The 23175-nt window shown below is 36.4% G+C and overlaps 1 protein-coding gene across 3 annotated transcripts in view; it reads right to left on the bottom strand.

Annotated features, from left to right (window-relative positions):
- Positions 1-23175, bottom strand: part of KLHL13 (kelch like family member 13) — a 201293-nt gene that overhangs the window by 150175 nt on the left and 27943 nt on the right. The window lies entirely within an intron of this gene.

The raw sequence follows: 23175 nt of genomic DNA on the forward strand, positions 1-23175 counted from the left end.
AATAGGTGTTCAATATATTTTACTTTTTTATTCATTTCTTTATTATCAGCCTCCAAGCACTTAAATGTATCTATCTCAGCTACAGCCTCCCAGAATATTTCTTCCCCTGTCAAAACCACACTGTACTTTGTCCCTTTCCTTGGGACTTTTTTTTTCAGCAAAGGTTTATCTTTAAGTGTAATCACAGCAGAACAAGCCTGGAGGACTCACACTTCCCAATTTCAAAACTTACTATAAAGCAGTGGTAATCAAAACAGTGTGGTGTTGGCACAAGGATAGATCAATGGAACAGAATCGAGAGTCCAGAAATAAAGCCATGTGTCTACAGTTAACTATTTTCCATAAGTGTTTCAAGATCATTCAATGAGGAGAGGAAAGTCTCTTCAACATATGGTGCTGGCACAACTGGATAGTCACATGCAAAAGAATGAGGTATACACCATATACATATACATTTGTATATACTATATACAAATCTTAACTAAAATGGATCAAAAACCTGTTAGAGCTAAAACTCTCAGATAAAAACAAATTTTTATGACCTCGCATTTGGCAAAGGATTTTTAGACAAGACACCAAAAGCATGAGCAACAATAGATAATTTGGACTTAATCAAAATGTAAAACTTGTGCATCACTGGATATTATCAAAAATGTGAAAAATCAGCTGGACGTGGTGGCTCACACCTGTAATCCCAGCACTTTGGGAGGCCGAGGCAGGTGGATCACGACGTCAGGAGAGCAAGACCATCCTGGCTAACACAGTGAAACCCCACCTCTACTAAAAATACAAAAAAAAAATAATAATAATTAGCCAGGTGTGGTGGGGGGTACCTGTAGTCCCAGCCACTCAGGAGGCTGAGGCAGGAGAATGGCATGAACCCGGGAGGCAGAGTTTGCAACGAGCCAAGACTGTGCCACTGCACTCCAGCCTGAACAACAGAGCGAGACTCTATCTCAAAAAAAAAAAAAAAAAAAAAAAAGTAAAAACTCCTACCGAATAGGAGAAAATATTTGCAAATCATATACCTGACAATAAATTATATGTAAGGATATACAGCAACAACAGCAATTTAAAACTGGACAGCTTCCTTTAGGCCCAAACAGTCATCTTCCAGTAACCTGCCAAAATGATGAATATAAAGAGAGAGAGGCACTGGTACACGTTTTCTACACTTTTTAGAAAACATGAAGTTGTCCAATATCAAAATAGCCAGAAGTGATGACGCCAGGAATCTAACCCAGAACTGTCTGATTTTAAAGCCTCTCCATTACATAGTTACCAACTTAGCCCTTTAAATTCTGATGTCAGCCCACTGTTTCTCATACTGATGTCAATAATTGCAGCTCAAAGTCAACAGTCTATTAACAGTTTTGATTTGCCTTCTAAACATGAAACTACAGAGTAATACCTCCAGAAATCCCTTCCCCTACTCTCCCCATCATTTTTATTTCTCTTACACAAAAAGTATACCACACTAATTTAGTGCTCTGTCTTTATCAGCTTCCACCTTCCTATTACGCTCTCTTTTATTTCATTCTACAGCTCCTCTCAGAGTTCCTAAACACCAAGTACTTTAATAGTTCTCTACTCTTAAATCCATGGCTAGTGTCTTGATCTTTAAAAAAAATTATAATCCTTTGCTATCTTGATGAGGTATTACTTCTTCTGGGTCAATAACTACAGTTCAGTTATGCAAGGTGTCCAAATGAATGCTGGTCATGAATTTATCACCCAAAATATTTGTTGACTTTTCCTTTTAAACAGGATAAATTAAAGCACAATTTCTTTCATTAAGGCAGAAAGAATTTTACTTTCCAATAATAATCAATTACAAAATGTCACTAAAACAATCTACTGGAAAAGTACCTGAGCTTCTGACTATTAAGCCACACTATCCCTTTTAATAGACAGAATGAAAATTGACAGTATTTTATAATATAATGTCTAGAATGAACCAATTTTGCAGTAACTTCATCTCTTCAAAAGACAGTAAAGAAACAAGTAAAAAAGAGGCCTCAGAGACAGAATAGATATCACAAAGCTCAAGCACAAATGCACATTCATGTTAGTAACTGACACACCCCTTAGTCCTTCACGTACAATTCTAAACCTCTTTGGCCAACTGGTTTTGATCATGCAAAAAATCAGAAGAAGGAGAGAAAGAGCTGAAGGAAGACACACTGAGGCATGACAGAAGAAAATGCAAAAGCTGTTCAAGGAACATCAGAAGAGTACAACAATCTGGGATCATATGTTGTAGAAGCAAATAGTTCTACAAGTCTCAACAGATCCTACAGCATCTCTAAAACACTTTACTGTAAGAGCTGTAATGACAGCCATGAGTCAGCAGGAAAAAATTTAACCAAAGTATTGGAAATGAAAAATACATTGATGTTAAGGAGATAAAATCAGTTGTAAATAAAAATACAATAAAACAAAATTCTGGAACAGTTCATCTCCTAAGCATTTAAGAAATCTGAAGTTTTAACTGTTACGAGTAGCATCTTCACTTTTCTTCTCATGCTGTTTTCACTACAAATACAGCAAATTCCCTAAAGTTACATCAATCACCTTAACCCTGCTATCAATGTATAAGGGAGCACAGTCCATGATGACATCCATTTTAAGCGATTTGGGGGCTTACAAGGAAATTTCACTCTATATCACTACAGAAATATATTTTTAATGAAGAAAATGCATTTTGGAGACACAAACTTTATCTAAACCTTCAATACCAGTAGTACAAATAATATAGCAGAGTATAACATCTTTTCCAAGCATCAGGACATGCACACACACACCCCCAACTTGCCTCCAGGTAAACTGTGCTTCGGGTTCTCGGTCCTACCAATTAAATGCTCCAAACTCTCTCTCGGGGCTACACTGACCTAAAATATACTAGATGATGAAACTTCTATTCTCAGGGAAGAGACATTATACTATAATGGTTAAAAGCATGGACCCTGCAATTAAGCTATCATGGTGTTCAATTCTAGCTCTACCACTGAACTGTGTTACCGTGAGCACTTAACTACTGTCTGTAAAACAGAGACAGAGACAGCATCTAGCACTTAGCATTACTCATAAATGCTGGTAATATGTAATATAGCACATCTACAAAGAATCAGGCACCGTGCAGAACGTTAGGAATATAAAGATGAACGAGGAACAGTCACCACATTCAAAGAGCTCAGTCTCATGGAGAAAACAGACATAACGGAGCATATAAATGCTACGACTGAAGGTATGTGTGCTATGACACTATGGAATACAGAGGAAGAATGCTTATCTCAGCATATTCACAGAGGACAGGTATACTGTGTCTTAAAGGAAGTTATGTAAGCAAAACAAAGGTTACAATAATATCTCTTGAGGCACAATGAGGGTAATCCTTGTGCATCACGTACACCTGGATGTGAGGTACTATGACTTTGTAAAGTGTTATATGTACATTATTGAGTATAAAGGTATTGAAAAAGCCCTATGACCCGCAAATCTCTCCCTCATCCACCAATCAGGCAGCCTGAAATCCCCACAATAAATGTCCATCTAACAAGTATGCCATTACATCATTTTTGGAAATGCAAAGTACACCTAAAAATGGAAGCAGATGAAAAAAGAAGTATTATTTATAGAATTCTTCTATGTACCAGACACTTTACATTATTTACCAAATCTTCACAACAACCCAGAGAAGAAAGTATTATTATCCTCATTTTAGATTAAAAAAAAAAAACGGAGGCTTCTCAGAGTTCATTAATATGCTCAAGGTCACCATTGCTAAGTGGCTGATTCAGAATTCTAACCTTGAAAATCCGAACTGCAACCACTAAATTATACTGCTATCTTGGCATACTAACATGGAGATAACACATATTAAGAAGTATCAATCAGTCACTGTATTAGTTTGCTGGGGTTGCCATAATAAAGTACAAACTGGGCAGCTTAAACAACAGATTCAACATGTCATCACAGTTGGTTTCTTTTGACGTCTCTCTCCTTGACTTCCAGATGGCCATCTTCACATGGTCTTCCCTCTGAACCTGCCTATGTCCTAATCTCTTCTTAAAAGGACACCAGTTACATTGAATTAGAGTCTACCATGAAATACCCTATCTCCACACATCACCACATTCTGAGGTACTGGTGGGGTTGGGACTTCAACATCTGGATTTCAGGAGGGCACAATTCAATCCACAACAGTCACACTGAAAAAAGACTCCTCTTCCAAGAGAAAATGGGGATTAACCTTAAGTGTTTTTAAATCATAAATAAAATTTGTGGAGGTTGTTTTTTAAGAAACGTAAGCATATACATTTAGCTAGGAATAGCCAATGAGTCCAATACCCCTGAGGAGCATTTTGGAAATGTGTGGGGTACTTTTACCACTCAAAATTATTGAGAGAAACCACTAGCATTTGGTGGGCAGAGGCAAGAGCTATGGAATACATGGAGCAGTCCCAAACAATAAAGAACGGTCTCATATCCCAGAAGAGAGAAATACCCTGCCAGGTGAAACTTAACACAATAAACACAAGGAACACTGCTCTGTATACTAATACAGGTAGATTTGACAAGAAATTAAGAGAAAAGCCCAATAATTTAGGGCAAAGTCTTTATGGAGGCAGAAGCTTGAATCAAATAAAGACATTGTCTCAAAACTAAATTATATATCCACTCTATGCACTACATAGTAGAGCATTTCTAATTATGTATTTGTTGAAAAGAGTTTAGTACAATAGTGCAGTTACTGCAAAGGCAATGAAACCTCTGCAAAAATGGCAGAGGATATTTGAGTCCATTCTTAAAGATTACAAACAAACCGTTATTAAATTCGTAGAGACACATGAACCACAGGGATCTCAATAAAAATTACTGAAGTTGAATTCTGAAGAGCAAATTTTTAAAAAGAATACAAATTACTTAAATGTTTCAAATTACGAAATTTTATGTGTTAAAAAAAAAGTTTTGTAACACTAAGAAACATATCCTGTAAAAACCCATATTGAAAGTATTCATTTGGTGATTGCCTGTTATTTTTCTATCTTTTTTGTATAGAGACATCTACTGCCCCATCTTCTCCATAGCTTACTGTTTTATTGTTTATCTTTCTAATCCATCCTTTCTATTTCTCATCACCTAGAGAAGAATTTGGTCATCAAGGTCTTTTGCATTACCAGGAACCTAAACCATGTCTTAAAGTGCTAGTATTTCAAAATAGGAAATATGCTTTCTGTGATACCTCATCCGTGTCTTGTTCTCCATCACAATATAGGAAATTACTTTGTCACTACCCTTATAAATGTGGCCCAAGTCCTTTGTGAGAATATCATACTTCCTCATTTTCGATTTTGAGAGTCTAATTTGTCATGACATGTTTTCTCAGCTTCAAGTATTTCCTTCTTTCTCTTATTATATACAAACAAGTCTGGTCTGTGGTTATTTATTCTAACATTTTTATGTTATGGTCCACATGTACCACTAATTTTTCATTTTCTGTAGCTTTTTATACAGAATTACCTTGTTACTTCTCATAAACCTGAACTTATTCTTTAGAAGTAGGTACAAGCATTATTTCCAAGATTAGGCTACAGACATAAAAAAAGAATTTTTTTTTTAAAAAGAAGTAGGTACAAGCATTCACTACTTCACTACATCTTCTAGTACAGTTGGGCCCTCACAGTCATATCCTGAAATATGTATAGTTTCATTATAAATTATATTTATTTATTCTTTATATTATAATCATGGTATTATGATTTTGTTATATGTATATAAGTAGGTCATATTACCTATAAATTCTATTTCCCATTAATTAAACAAACTGTTACAAAATGTTTAAAAGGGTAAGGTCTGATAGGGTTGAAAGCCACATATGGTGACTTACAGAGACCAGAACCAGGAGAACACAGAAACTGTCCCCGAATCTGGTGACAAGGAAAAGGAAAATGTTATTTTCTACTGGTCCTCTGACTAAAGAGCAAACACAGCTAAGAAACTGTAGCCAAGAAATTGGAAGCAAAGAATAAGTAAAAGAAAAAAATAGAGAAGTGGTTTATAAGAAACCAAACAATTAACTGTGAATATGCAAAACTGGTAGTGTTTTTAGATCTAACCTAGCAGCAGCCTAGCATTGGGGTTGATTAAGGGTTGATCTAAATAGATATGAAGAGAGACTAGTTAGAATTTCAATCCTGAAAGACTGCCAATAAACTGGATTTGACTAATAGGTCAATTAATTAAATCCATAAACCATGCTCACCACTACAGTAAAATTTGGTTGTACATCAACGAACCTGTATATGTGCTGTACTTTAGAGGAGTGGAAAAAGGGAATCAAGAAGTCAGAGAGAATAAAAGGTCAAACGATCACAATACCAAGAGTTTAGCTTCAGAAGAAGAAAATTGTGTCACTAATAAGCTCCCATCCTGTCTCCAAGCTTACCAATGAGAAAAACATTAGAGGTACTGAGATGAACTACAGAATACAATTGGTTCAACCCATTAACTCTAAGTGGGCTTCATTTTCCCTACACTGGGCCAATATCTGGGCCAGTAACTCAGCGTTACTTTTAATTAGGTACTTTCAGAACAGAAATGCTGAGAGCAGTTTGGTCAAAACTCTTTATGTTTGATGCTTAAAGTATGTCATGCTATATTACTTTGTCCCTAGAAAAGGTAGCTTGTAAAGGAATAGCCACACTATTAAAGAACTAAAATAGCATGATTTTGGTTGCTCCTTTTATGCCCTAAAGGGTAGCAGCAATGTGAACTCTGGAGCATCTAGCTCATCCTCATCTCAAATTCCTCTATTTCACAAAGGTCGTTGTGAATTCTTAATAAAGCATTAAGCTAGATTTACTTTATATCAAATTAATTTGAAGTCATGAGCCACATCTGATCAGACTACTTACAAAGAGAGCACAGTCTTACCTTTTGCTAAAGTCTTAATGCATATTCTTCACCATGCAGAGACAAAAATTATTATAGTTATTTTAGCAATTACGCCCTATCAGCTGTTATACATTTTTTCTGACTAAGTCTGAAGTTACAAAAAACCAAATAATTGCTCATTTTAATTGTATTGGACAAGGCCATTTAGGTTGATAAATTAGAAGGTAAACCATCATTAACTCACAGGTAAAACTCACAAATATTTGAAGGACAGTTTTACCTCTATATCATCAATACCAGACAACTTAAACTGTTTTATGTAACTATTACATAAAGCATTTGTGTTATAAAATTTGTCTTTAATAATAATTTCCAAAGCATACATATTTTCTGATTTTTTACTTAAAAATGTGTTTTTGAAAAATAACAGGTTTCAAGTGGATAAACATGGAAAGCTTAATATACTGCCTTATACTATTTAGCCAGTCTTTGCTTTCCTCTTCTTGTTTGTTCAGACTAAAAAAGAAAGGTCAGCTTTCCCTTTTTCCCTCCAATTCCCAATTTAGCATGCATTAAGGTTTAGAATATAAGGTTAAAAAACATTTCTCTCCAAACTGAAGAAGCCACTGCTATTTTTAAATATTGATTTATCACTGTAATGACCTCTAAAACAAATCCATGTGCTTAAGTGACTAACATTAAGTAACTGATATGACTCTCTTTTTGCTCCAGATATGGAGAAATGATTATCATATGTTTGCCACTGAGACTGTCTTAAGTATACAGACAAGAAAATGAACTGAATAGCTTCTGCGTAGTCCTATTTATAGCCTCTTTTAGAAAAGTTTAATAAATGTACTTTCATACCCCCAAACAGTAGAGTGAAGAGAGAAGAAACTGTGGAGTCACACAGACTTGAGCTTAAATGCCAGCCTCACTACATATTTGCTAGCTGTTTTCTGTGAGTTTTAGTTTCTTCACTGCTTCTAGGATAATAATGCCTACTTCTCAAAGGGTGGCTATAAGGGCTGAATAGAATAAAATATGTTAAGTGACTGACTAGGCAGAGACACAATAAATGTTGAGTCTCATATCTTCCCTTCCTTGCAAATTGGAATTTTAATATATCTAAATGAAAACTCTGCAGAGGTAAAATTGTAATGCATGTCTAATATTTTAAATATTAATTTTCTTTAGCCTGTAACACTTTCAACTGCTGGATCGACAAGACGTTCAGTATGTGGATGACTGCCACCTTTGAAAATAAAGAGTACTCTGTGGTCAATATATTTGACTAAATTTCTATGTGTTATATAAGTTTAATTATTTTTAACATGAAAGTAATAAAAGAATAGTCATCCTTTGATGTCAGTGTGACTTTCCTAGTTTTGTAATCCTTAACTTAGTTTTTATTTTTTTAATACAATGAACTTTTTATAAACTATATTCTGAAAACCAAATTAATTAAAATTCATTTTAAAAGGTAAATGTATACCAACCAGCATTTTGTGAACTTGCAGTAGACCCAACACCCTTCTCAGTCTATGAGAACTGCATACCGTCTACCCACAAGGCAAACATGGGTTGTTCTTTCTGATCTAACTACCTTTGGGCCATGCTGATTCGAGCAGAAGTGGAACTTGTCCTAAACTAATTATATATACTATCTCTCCTGGGAATTGGAGCAGAGCAATTCTAGTCTGGCCAGAAGTAATCTCAAGGTCTCAGGGCAGTCATATGCACAGAGAATCAGAGAAAGCCAGTCTTCAGAAAGAGAGAGGTGTAAAGGACTCACATAAAAAGAAACAGAGCCAATGTAGCCTGGAACACAAATGATACAAGAAGCAGGAATAGCTCCCAAGGTTACTGAGCCCTTCTAGCTTCCTGCCCTTGGCCTCCCTAGGCCCCATTAGGGTAGAGCAAGCTCCAGTGTGTTTCTGCTACGTAGAAGTAAAAGAAACTTAACTAAGACAGGAATAGGTAATGAAACACAAATACCGAAGAGTTATAGCCCCTCCAGGACTGGACATCGCTATTTTAATAGATACTAAAATTCTACAGTATCACAATAAGTTCCTTCTATTACTCCATTTACTGTTTTTTTCTGACAACATAGCTGACTGTATATTATCTAAAAATTTGTAAAGTCATAACAAAAATTAAACTGTGTTTAGAGAAAAACCAAGTAGAATTGTTACAAAGCAGACAGAAAAGGGTAATGACAGGTAATATTTATTTAGTAGTGGAGGTGCTGAAGATTGTGAGTTCCAATTCAGAAAGATAGTTAAGCCAGTATGCTTTTTAAATTATCTGGATCCAGTCATGAGACATGAAATCTGTTTAGTGGGTCAGGACAAGTGTTTATTTTTAATGAAACAGAACTACAGGGGTAAAATAGTAAAAATAAATATTGGTAAGTATTCTTTCATGACACAATTTGCTCCAGATACTACACACTTTTAAGTCACTGAACTACGAAATCAACTATAGTTCTAACTTCTGGCCAGGGTCAAAAGAGCTTAAATGTCACTAACAATCCCATGCTTCCAAAATACCAACTGGAGGCAATAACTCCTAGTAACACATTTCCATAACATATTTATTTTGTGAGTTAGACAAATAAAAGTATTCCTAGCAAATAAATCTTATTTGCTTTAAGTTAACTCAAAGTGGATCACAGATCTAAACATAAAACACAAAAATATACAACTTCTGGAAGAAAAGATGGAAGAAAATCTTCAGGATTTTAGGTTAGACAAAGATCTTGTAGCTATGAAAAACATGATCCATGAAAGAGAAACCTGACAAAATGATCTTTATCAAAATTAAAATATTTTGTTATGAGAAAATCTACCTAGAAAATGAAAAGACAAACCACAAACCAGGAAGAAAAATTGCAACCCACACATCTGATGAAAGATTTACATCCAGAATCAATAAAAAAAAATACAACTCTACAATGAAAGACAATCCAGTTTTTTCCCTTAATGGGCAAAAAATCTGAACACATACTCAAAGATATATGGAATAACAAATAAATATATGGAAAGATGCTCAAAATCATTGGTCATTAAGGTACATGCCCATGAACACAATGAGACAATTCTTTATTCTTCCCATTAGTATATACATAGAGTTTCCAATAGTTTCTCATTATAAGTACAGTCATGCATCACTTAACAATGGGGATAGGTTCTCAGAAATGTATCATTAGGTGATTTCATCATTATGCAAACATCATAGAACACACTTACACAAACCTAGATGATATAGCCTATTATATACCCAGATTATATGGTATAGCCTATTGCTCACAGGCTACAAACCTGTAATGCATGTGACTGTACTGAATACTGTAGGCAACTGTAACATAATGGTCAGTATTTGTATATCTAAGCATATCTAAACTTAGAAAAGGTGCAGTAAAAATATGGTTTAAAAGATAAAAAATGGTACACCTGTATAAGGCACTTAGCATGAATGGAGCCTGCAGGCCTGGAAGTCAGTTGCTCTGGGTGACTCAGTAAGTGAGTGGTAAGTGAATGTGAAGGCCTAGGACATTACTATACACTATTGTAGACTTCATCAACACTGTACACTTAGGTACACTAAATTTATAAAAATATTTCTCTTTCTTCAATAATAACCTTAGCTTACCGTAACTTTTTTACTTTATATACTTTTTAATTTTTTTACTTTTTGCCTGTTTTGTAATAACTTAGCTTAAAACACATATACAGTTGTAAAAAATATTTTATTTCTTTATATCCTTATTCTATAATCTGTATTCTATTTTTACATTTTTTTTTCACTTTGTAAACTTTTTTAAAACTAAGACACAAGCACATAGGCCCACACAGGGTCAGGATCATCAATACCACTGTCTTCCACCTCCACATCATATCGCGCTGGAAGGTCTTCAGGGGCAATAACATGCATGGAGCTGTCATCTCCTATGATGATAATGTCTTCTTCTGGAATACCTTCCAAAGGCCCTGCCTGAAGCTGTTTACAGTTAGGTTTTTGTATACATAGAAGGAATACACTCTAAAATAACAATAGAAAGTATAGTAAATATATAAACCAGTAACACAGTCATTTATTATCAAGTATTATACACTATATATACACATGTATATATATACACACACACACATATATATATATATATATAAAAAACAGTGTTGCTATACCTTTATACCACTAGAAGCAGCACAGTGGGGTCGTTTACACCAGCATCACCACAAACACGTGAAGAATGCTTTGCACTACAACATCAGGAGGGATCTGACTTCACTAGGCAATGGGAATTTTTCAGCTCCATTATAATCATATGGGACCACCATTTCGTAGGCAGTTCATCACTGGTCGAAAGGTTATGTGACACATGACTATAATATCGCATTCTTATTTACACATCTTTGCACACACACAATTTCTGTTGGATCCAGTCTTCAGAACAGTGTCACTAGAAAAGCGCAAAGGGTAGAGAGTAAGATGGCCGACTAGAAGCCCCTAGCCCTCCTCCCTTCCATAAAGACAAGCAAAACAACAAATGAACAGTTATATTTTAATGAAAATAACTAATGAAGAACACCAGGGTACGTCAAAGGAGTAACACAAACCTTGGTGAGCACAGAAACTCAGGAGAGTCACATAAAGAACAGAAGGAAATACTAGGACTCCATCACTCCATCCCCCATGTGAGATCACCTGGGAACCAGAAGGAACTTTTCTCTGTGGTGCAAAGGTAGGCAAGAGGATCCCAGCAGCCCCCATCAACCCTTTGGATACCTACAGTCCTCACTACTGGGGTCCCCTGCAGTCCTCACTAGCATTAAGCTCAACTGAGGGAGCTGCCTAGAGACCACAAAGCTGTGATCCCCCCACAGGTAAGAAGCCAACACTGTGCCCCACCCCAAGTGGCCCACAGGTCTACTGCACTGAGAACTAATACTACAGTATGTCTTGCCCCAGGATGAGTACGAGTAGTCACAGCACATCTTCTTCCCTGAGACGAAACTGCCTTCAAACCACCCCTGCTTAGTGGCCCTATATCCCCAAGTCCAGCTGTGAACAATTGTCCCTTCCCTGTGGGGCCAAGCAATGGTGGAACTGCTCCACCCACTCCTTCCCCCACCCCCTCAGGCAGAGTTGAGGCTGCACAGTCCCTCCTGGGGAACCCACACTTTGGCAGAACAGCTCCATCTTCTCTCATCCATGCCTGCACCCTGCCCCTAGGGACCTGAGCTGAATCTGCACACTGCTGCTGAGCAAACAGCGCTTTGGTGGAGTCCCTGCATCCTGGTGAAAACAGGGCCACCCAGAAGAGTCACACACACACACACACACACACACGCGCACACACACACAGGCGCGCGCGCGCACACGCACACGCGCTAGCGCGCACACACACACACACACAGGCGCGCGCACACACACACACAGGCGCGCGCACACACATACACACACCCTCACCTGAACTGAAACTGACAATTGCCCCTTGGGAGTTGGTGCCTTCACTGAGCTGAGCAGCTGCACATCCCTTCAGGAGGTATTCCAGAAAAAAAAAAACATTGTTACCATAGGAAATGACAGCTCCATGCACGTTATTGCCCTGAAGACCTTCCAGTGAGATAAGATGTGTTAAGTGGAAGGCAGTGAAATTGATTATCCTAACCCTGTGTAGGCCCAGGCTGATGTGTATGTTTGTGTCTTCGTTTTTAACAAAAAAAAGTGTAAAATGTAAAAAAAAAAAAAAAAATAACGATTTTAAAAATAGAAAAAGGCATATATGTGGTAAAAGCCAAGACTTCACCATTATACAATATACCCATGTAACGAAAGTGCACTTGTACCCCTTACATTTATACAAATAAAAAACAATATTAATTCTTCCAGTTCATGAAAAAGGAAAAATGCTTACATAAAGAAATTATATGTATATATATATATGGATATAAAAAATGAATTTTTGTATAGCTGTGCAATATGTTTTTGTTTCAAGCTAAGTGTTATTACAAAAGAGGCAAAAAGTTTTAAAAAATTAAAAAGTGTATAAAGTAAAAAGTTACAGTAAGTTAAGGTTAATTTATTATTAAAGAAAAAATATTTTTTATAAATTCAGTAGAGCCTAAATGTATAGTGTTTATAAAGTCTATAGTAGTGTACAAGAATGTCCTAGGCATTCACATTCTCTTCTCACTGACTGACACCCATACAACTTTCAGTCCTGCAAGCTCCATTCATGGTAAGTGCCCTATGCAAATGTACCATTTTTTATCTTTTATACCATATTTTTATCATACCTTTTATATGCTTAGATATATTTAGATACACAAATACTGATCATTATGTTTCAACTGCCTATAGTATTCAGTACAGTCACATGCATTACAGGTTTGTAGCCTGTGAGCAGTAGGCTATACCATATAGCCTAGGTGTGTAGTAGGCTCTACCACATACGTTTGTGTAAGTACACTCTATGATATTCACACAATTACAAAATTGCCTAAGGATGCACTTCTCAGAATGTATACCTGTCCTTAAGTGATGAATGCTCTGTAAGCATTTAAGGCTACAAATTTTCCTTAAGTTTTGCTTACGCTGCACCTCACATGTTTTGCTATGCAGTGTTTGTTATTGCTCAGTTTTAAGTAGTTTACATTTCTATTAGGATTTCTTTGACCCTATGTGTTGTTTAAAAATGTTTTTCAATATCCAAACATGGCTATTTTTAGTTATTTGTTTCTTATTTTTAGCATAATTGCACAGTAACCAGAGAATATACTCTAATTTTCAGTCCTTTTACTAGTTGTTGAGACTTGTTTGATGGCCTAGTATATTAAAATATGGTCAATTTTAACAAATGTTCTGTCTGTACTTGTGAAAAGACATTTTCTCCACTTGCTGAAATATTCTATGTATACTCAATAAATTAAGCTTGATAATTATATTCAAATTATGTATAACCATACTAGATGTTTTTTGTCTGCTTGTTCTATCAGTTACTGAGAGAGGTGGTTTAAATTTTTCCATTCTAATTGGTAGATTTGTCATTTTTTTATTGCTCAGTTTTGCTTTATGTATTCTGAAGTTATGCAACAGATCCACAAAATTTTAGAACTGTTTTCTCTGCGTGATGAATTGAAGACTATATCATGATGTGGTCAAATGGAGAAAGAGGTTGGGCATAGTGACACATACCTGTAATCCCAGCACTTTGGGAGGCCGAGGTGGGAAGACACCTGAGACCAGGAGTTTGAGACCAGCCTGGGAAACATAGTGAGACCCCCATGTCTCCAAACATTTAAAAATTAGCCAGGTGTGGTGGTGCATGCCTCTATTCCCAGCTACTCAGGAGGCTGAGGTGGGAGAATTGCTTGAGCCCCGGAGGTCAAGGCTTCAGTGAACCAAGACTACACCACTGCACTATCACCTGGGTTACAGAGTGAGACACTCTCAAAAAAAAAAAAAAAAAAAAAAAACCCCACAAGTGAAGAAAGAAGTCCTCATTCCCTCTATTTCTCCCTTCTCCCCTATATTAGTCTGTTTTCACGCTGCTGATAAAGACATACCCGAGACTGGGCAATTTACAAAATAAGGAGGTTTAATGGACTTACAGTTCCATGTGACTGGGGATGCCTCACAATCATGGTGGAGGGCAAGGAAGAGCAAGTCACATCTTACATGGATGGTGGCAGGCCAAAAGAGAGCTTGTGCAGGGAAACTCCCCTTTATATAACATCAGATCTCGTGAGACTTATTCACTATCACAGGAACAGCATAGGAAAGACCCGCCCCCATGATTCAATTACTTCCCACTGGGTCCCTCCCACAATACGTGGGATTCAAGATGAGATTTGGGTGGGGACACAGCCAAACCATATTATCCCCCAATATCATCCTCTCTACATACACTTGGCTGTGGATATGATAGTAGATTGACTGAAATTTTAGACCTATCTATACTGGGGGTTGCTGTTAACATTATTGTGATACAAATGTAGAATGTAACAATAGAAAGTCATAGAAGAATTAAGGAATAATTCTGAAAGTTGAGGGAAGGGATGTTTGGAAAATAATGGTTAAACTTCCTAACAATATAAAGTTGGCTATCCAGACTGTATGTGCAGCTTAGTTTTATAACTTTTACTCACTTCCACCAGTCATGACTTCCCATTTCTCTTCCTTGCCAGTAATTGTCATGTGAGCCTGCCTCTATTTCACCCTCGTATCTGTCAGGGAGGTCACTCTAGATCAAATCATATTGTTTCAGTGCTGGGACAGACCTTAAAAGATTCTATTATCTTCCTACCCTTAACATACTTTATAAATGAGGAACCTGGGTCCTCATAGCTAACTAATTTTTAGCAGAGTAGAGATTAGAAACAATGTCTCTCCTTTCTGACTCCCTTGTCCTATTTTTTCTGCTTTTTTCCATTTTAGTTCCCCATTATAGTCACAGATTTTGCTATCTGCTAATTACTGGAATGTTCTACCTATATAAACTGTTAAAAGAAAAAACTGTTTGTTTCTCCTTAGGAGTCTCCTTGGTGTGAAAGAACACTATGACCTTAGCAGAAATGTGGGTTCTACCTAAGGGTTTGTTTGTGAAGTAAAATCCTCAACCATAAATCTGTCAGCCCTTGTAGGTTGAGAAAAAACTGGTTCTCATAAGGGTCCAGAATCTCTTTTAATGCATATTTATGAGTCTGACCTGGCAGCAGACATTCATGTGCATTTCATCTAGTGTAATAAATTTGTTGGCCTCATCCTGCTGTGGGGGTTGCACCTGCATTTTTCTTAGTAAATCGTGCTTTCTTCACTTATCATGCAAACTGCCAGGCCAGGAAATTTTCCATGGATGTTCCCACTCCTTTGGATTATGCCACTGCTTTCTGTATGAGCTGGCTGGAGCAAGATAGGGTAAATATCACATGTCTTTCAAGCCGGTCACTGAATTTATGACCATGGCAAACATTTTCCACTGGTGATTTTGTAGGAGCTTACTGCCAAGTTGTAAACTCTACATAAAATATCTGTGCCCATAATTATTATCTACATTTGAAAACTGGACCTCCAATAAAGTCATTTTTGATTCAATGCCACCCACCCCCAAATTGTTTCACTATAAAAATTTGATAAGATTTTCTTGGGGTTGTGAGGTTGCTTCTATTTTATTTCTTTCTTTTCCCCTGTCCCAACGTGTGCACATTTAATTATCCCTCCCCAAGTGTTCCCTTCCCTTCTAGAGATTCACTATTTATATTGGGAGTTACTGATAGAATGCACTACACATATGAATAGTATGGGGGAAATAATACATTGAGAACTACTGGTTCAGCCCCTTTGGATTGGAAATTGTTTAGACGGTCTGTGAGGCTTTTTGACTCAGTATCTCAGATCACTGCTCTTTTCCCAAGCTCAATATACTACAGTTAATATTCTTGTGTCTGTGACGCTTCTGAGAGGTGACAAAGGTTTATTTCAGTCTTTATTAGACAACATGTATGGGTTAACTAGGCAAAGTGGGGAAGGGAGTGGGCATTCCAGGCTGAGGGAGTCACATAAGGGAAATAAAACATAAACTAGAGCAGAGAAGTCAGTTTGTTTGCTGTGTGTAGAAGATTACGAGAATTAGCAAGTGACCAAGTCCATACTGAAGGGTTTATGTGTAACTCAAAAAAAGTTTTTTTTATATTGATGATACTGGGGAGCCACTGAAATACTTTCAAGTAAGAGTGACTTCAGAATAGCATTAGCAGTATTTATGAAAATGCAGTTGAACAAACTGAAGGAGGGCAAGTCCTGAAGTCAGTGGATCAATTAGAAAACTGATAGAGTAATTCAAACAAGAGTCTGAACTAAGAAAAAAGAGAGAGGAGGGATGAATTGAAAGCTATTGGACGGTTTCACTACTAGAATGGATGCAGGAGTGAAAAGTGGGGAGGAATAAAGAATAAAGCTCGGGTTTCTGGCTTGCACTACTTGGTGCAAGACCTGCCATTCCCAGTGGCATGGAATAAAAGAGGAAGGGGGAGAGGAAAAAGAAAATCATGTAGGATAGGATGAAGAGTTAAATTCTGGGCAGGTTAAAATCAAGGCACTGTGTGCCATCCAAGTTATCTAGTAGACACAAAAGAATTAATAAATTTCAATGAGATCTTTCTTATTATCAGGAGATATTCTAACTGAAGGTTTGGTATGCTTTACCAAAAGTTCATTATTTGCTCACTAGTGTAATAGTATGCTAGATTATATTTCTGTGTCATAAGATATTTGTGGGGAAAAACTGTTTTTAAATGCTTCATTAAAATAGTTAAGACAGTTTTTTTTTTAAGTAAAAGCAAGTTTATTAAGAAAGTAAAGGAATAAAGAATTGCTACTCCATAGGCAGAGCAGCCCAGTTTCTAATTTTATGTTTATTTGAGCACTAGGAATTTCAGCATTAGTGATTATTAATATTTATACTTTATTTTACAATAGTTTTTGTCTCTTCTATTTCTTCTTTCTTAATAAGGTTAAACTGCAGTTTCAGTTGAGGTCACTGGCACCTTATTTAGAAAGAGTAGCATAAGAAGGGAATGTTGTAATATGTTCCAGGATTGAGGTTTATTTTGAAATTAATTCTTCTGAGAGGTTTTTTTTAAATGTGACTGCAATGTAACAAAACTAACCAATCACAAGATAAATTATTATACACAATTGGGATTTATCTGCAACTTTAAAATAACTTGGAAGTTTTTTGGTTATGTGATCACTATAGTTTCTGAAGCATTATCATTTAGTTAGACCTTTCCAGGAATTTGTTTAGCATGCCTTAGATAAAACTGCTTCCTTTTTAAGGAGGTGGCTCCAACAGCAGTCATTGCATTGGGAGAAGGACTGGGAAGAAGAGACTCGTGGAGCATTTTGTAGAGAAAAAAGGGTCTAATGGTTAATTTGTGTGTCAACATGGTTATTTGGTCAACCATCATTCTAGATGTTTCTGAGTAAAGTAGGTTACTTTGCGTAAAGTAGGTTATCCTTCCTAATGTTGGTGAGTCTCATCCAATCATTTGAAGCCCTTAATAGAAAAAAAACTGCTCCTTTTTCTGTCCCCCATCCCCAAACAAGAAGACTGCCTTTGGCTGGAGCTTCAATATTAACTCTTCCCTGGGTCTCCAGCCTGTAGGCTTCCACAGTTCCTTAAAATCTTTTTTCTCTTTCTTTTCTTTCCTCCTCTCCTCTCCTCTCCCCTCCCCTCCCCTCTTCTCTCTCTCTCTCTCTCTCTCTCTCTCTCTCTCTCTCCTCCTCCTCCTCCTCCTCCTCTCAAACCCTATCCCTTGACAGATAATCTCCTAATGGTTCTAATTCTCTCTGAACAACCCCAATTATTAACACAGGGAGAAACATACTTTTGCTTTATTACTATATTTTGCTTTCCACATCCACCTCTGTGTTTCCTCTTGGCTTGGTGCTTTCTGGAATCATGTGGCACACTTGATTATGGCTGAACTTCAGTGAAAGTTTTAAGACCTTACAGTATAGCAAGGCACACTGCTTGCTAGCTGGTGTGATGGGTCTCCAATGAACTAGGCTAAGTACTTAATGAGTTTACAACTGGAAGCAATCAAACATCTATATGAGACAATGCCAAATGTGATCAATTCTATAAGAGAAAGTTAAGTAGCATGCAGTGGGAATCTACAAAAAGTAATTACTTCTGCTTGGGCGAATGAGGACGTTTGGGGCTGGTCCTTAAGGATGGATGAGGTTTAAATTACTACCTTGTTGTGGAGGGTGTGGGAGTATAAAAGTATATTCAAAAACGAGGGAACATGGTGAGAAAAGGCCTGGGACCAGGGAAGTAGGGGGTGCATTATGAATAAGGAAAGATGTTACTTATTATGCACCAGTATTTTGTGGGGAGCACTCACCAAGGAGATATGCTCAGAAATAAACAGGCCCTAGAAAGGAGACAGCCTGCTGTTTTCTCTCAGCAGCCATGGAATATAAATGTGTACAAATACAAGTTTACATGTATTCTCTGTTTTCTTCCATCAAAGTTGCTTCTGTTTGGGGACACCACAGCCTTACCATATAATTTGGTCTGTTCTGTCTGGGACTAATTTTTACCTCTGGGTTAAGTGTCACTCAGGGAAAAAATGAACCTTGGGGTCTGACAATCCCTACTTCACAATTGCATTCATAGTCATAGGGGCTTGCAGCTTCATGGGAACATTTACTCTTTGCTAGTGAGGCATTCTTTTGCAATAATTCAAAATGAGATGGCATATATAAAAGTACCTTACAAACTCTAAAGTAATGTACAGATGCAGACATTATTATAAGTTTTTTTTCTAGAAACAGTGGATATTATGTGAATGCCATATTCAAGTTTTTGAGCAAGGTTCTTACTCTAACTTTCTGCAATCGAATATCTGTGTAACAACTTTTGTTTTAAAAGTTACTTTTATTTTCAAATTGGCCATTTTTGAACCTCATTCAAAGGATTTACTTAGTAGAGGTAGCAGAAGGGGTTCCTTATAGTTTAGTGTCACCTATAGCAGTTTGTTGGCAAGTTCGTATTTCATAATCACAAATGATGGTCCAATTTATAATACAAATCACATGGGTTTAATTTTAAACATTTTAATTAAGTGTATTGAGGTGTAATTTACATATGGAAAAATTCACACTTTTTAGGTGTACAGCTGAGTTTTGACAAACATATAATAGTCATAATTACAACCATAATCAAGATACAGTATAGAACAATTCCATCACTGTACAAATTTCCTTTATGTTGAATCACTCACTTTTCACCCCCATTCTCCAGCAAGTACTGACTTGTTTTCTGTCCCTATAATTTTGCCTTTTCCAAAATGTCATATAAATGGAATCATAATATATTTAGCCTTAATGAGTCTGACCTCTTTTAGTTGATTAGCATTAACACCTTTGAGATTCATCCAAGTTTTTGTATGCATCAGTACTTTGTCCCTTTTTATTGTTAAGTAGTATTTTTTTGGTGTACATATACCACTGTTTGTTTATTCAATCACCAGTTGAAAACCACTCAGACTGTTTTCGGTTTAAGGCAATTATAAATAAAGCTGTCATAAACATTTATATACATATTTTTCTGTGAACATAAGCTTTTACTTGTCTAGGGTAAATACCTTGAAATGAGATTGCTGGATCATATATTAAGTGTATGTTTAACTTTGTAAGAAATTGCCAAATTATTTTCCAGGGTACTCATACCATTTTGTACTTCCATCAGCAATGTATGAGAGTTTTACTTGCTCACAATCCTTGCCAGCACCTTCGCATTGTCAGTTAGGTATTCTTTTTTTAATTTTAGACATTCTAGTAGGTTTCTAGGGGTATCTCATATTTTATTGCAGGTAAATTATACTACAGTAAAATTGATCATCTAAAAATAAAAGACAATCAACAAAAAAGGATAAAATAATAGTAATATGCAAAAGTGACTAAGAATAAAAATTCAAAGGAGAAAAAGAATTCACAAAATTCAAAAGAAAAGCACAAATAGGGCAAATGATTTGAAATTGTAAATTCGCCGAAAAAGAAATGTGAATATCAAAGAAGCACAAGAAAAGATTCAGCCATCTCTAGCTAAATATCAGGACATAAAATAAGGCTTAAAAGATGTATAGGAAGTCTAGCCAGAGCAATCATGAAACAGAATGAAATAAAAGGTATCCAAACAGGAAAAAAAGAAGTTAAACTCTCCCTCTTTGCTGATGATATAATTCTATCATTAAAATACCCTAAAAACTTCACCAAAATGCTACTAGAACTGATAAACCATTTTAGCAAGATTTCAGGACACAAAACCAATGTACCAAAATTATTAACCTTTGTATACACCAAAAACACCCAGGCTGAGAGTCGAATCAAGAACACAATCCTATTTACAATAGTCACAAAGAAAATGAAATACCTAGGAACACCGAGAACCAAGGAGGTAAAAGATCTCTACAAGAACTATAAAACACTGCTGAAAGAAATGAAAGACAACACAAATAAATGGAAAAACATTCCATTCTTGTGGATTGGAAAAATCAATATCATTTAAATGGCCATATTACCCAAAGCAATTTACAGATTCAACGCTATTCCTATGAAACTACCAACATTATTCCTCACAGAATTAGAAAAAAACTATTCTATAATTCATATGGAACCAAAAAAGAGCACAAATAGCCAAGGCAAAAGGAAAAAAGAAAAAAGCCAGAGGCATCACACTACCTGATTTCAAATTATACTATAAGGCTACATAACCAAAATAGCATAGTACTGGTACAAAAACAGACACATAGACCAATGGAACAGAATAGAAAACTCAGAAATAAAGCCACATACCTACAATCATCAGATCTTTGACAAGGCCAACAAATACTGGCAATGGGAAAAGGACTCCCTATTCAATAAATGGTGCTGGGATAATTGGCTAGCCATATGCAAAAGAATGAAACTGGATACTTGCCTTTCACCATATACAAAAATAATTCAAAATGGATTAAAAAGAACTCAAAGTATAAAAAGTGTAGAAGAAAACCTATGAATACCCTTTTTTTTTTTTTTTTTTTTTTTTTTTTTGAGACGGAGTTTCGCTCTGTCACCCAGGCTAGAGTGCAGTGGCGTCATCTTCATCTCGGCTCACTGCCAGCTCCACCTCCCGAGTTCATGCCATTCTCCTGCCTCAGCCTCCCGAGTAGTTGGGACTACAGGCGCCTGCCACCACGCCCAGCTAATTTTTTTTTTTTTTTTTTTTGTATTTTTAGTTAGAGATGGGGTTTCACTGTGCTAGCAGGATGGTCTCGATCTCCTGACCTCGTAATCCACCCGCCTTGGCCTCCCAAAGTGCTGGGATTACAGGCGTGAGCCACCGTGCCCAGCCATGAATACCCTTTTCAACATCAGCCTGGGCAAAGAATTTTTGGATAAGTCCCCAAAAGCAATTGCAACAAAAACAAAATTTGACAAATAAGACCTAATTAAACTAAAGAGCTTCTGCACAGCAAAAGAAACTATCAACAAAGAGACAACGTACAGAATGGGAGAAAATATTTACAAACTATGCATTTGACAAACGTCTATTATCCAGAATCTATAAGTAACTTAAACAAATCAATCTGCAAGAAAAAACCCCATTTTAAAAATGGGCAAAGGACATGAACAGACACTTCTTAAAAGACATACAAGCAGCCAAAAAGCATATGAAAAAATGCTCATCACTAATCATCAGAGAAATGCAAATCAAGACCACAATGAGATACCCTCTTACACTAGTTATTAAAAAATAAAAGAACAACAGATGTCAGTGAGTCTACAGAGAAAATGGAACACTTACACACTGTTGGTGGGAATGTAAATTAGTTCAGCCGCTGTGGAAAGCAGTTTGGAGATTTCTCAAAGAACTTAAAACAGAGTTACCATTTGATCCAGCAATCCCATTACTGGATACATACCCAAAGGAAATTAGATCATTATACCAAAAATACACATGCATTTGTATGTTCATCATCATGCTATTCATAATAGCGAAGACATGGAATCCACCTAGGTGCCCATCAATGGTGGACTGGATAAAGAAAATGTGGTACATAGACAGCAAGGAATACTATGCAGCCATAAAAAAAGAAAAAAAATCATGTCCTTTGCAGCAACATAGATGCAGCTAGAGGCCATAATCACAAGCGAATTAACACAAGAACAGAAAACCAAATGCTGCATATTGTTACTTAGAAGTGGGAGCTAAACATTGAGCACATTTGGACATAAATATCGAAACAATAGACACTGCAGACTACTAGAGAGGTGAGGGACAGAGCGCAGCATGGGTTAAAAAGCTACCTATTGGGTATTTTGCTCACTACCTGAGTGCGACATACTCATGTAACAAACCTGCATATGTATACCCTGTATCTAAAATAAAAGTTGAAAATATTTTTAAATACTCCCTAATAAGAATAAATTATTTTTCTATCAAATTGTGTGTACACCTGTGCCAAAGAAAAAAGTACATCAGATATGTCAAGGGGGTGGGCAGATAGTTAAACTCACTCATCATGGGAGCATGACCTTTGGAACAACTTGTCAATATCTATAAAAAATAAGAATACAAATACCACTTGTTACAGTGGATTTTTTGTTTTTTTTAAAATTGATACATAATAATTGGACATATTTTGGGGGTACACATAACATTTTTGATACAAGCATACAATGTGCAGTGATCAAATCTGGGTAATTGAGTTATCT

Source organism: Macaca thibetana, chromosome X, assembly GCF_024542745.1.
Source record: "Macaca thibetana thibetana isolate TM-01 chromosome X, ASM2454274v1, whole genome shotgun sequence".
Classification (NCBI taxonomy): Eukaryota; Metazoa; Chordata; class Mammalia; order Primates; family Cercopithecidae; genus Macaca; species Macaca thibetana.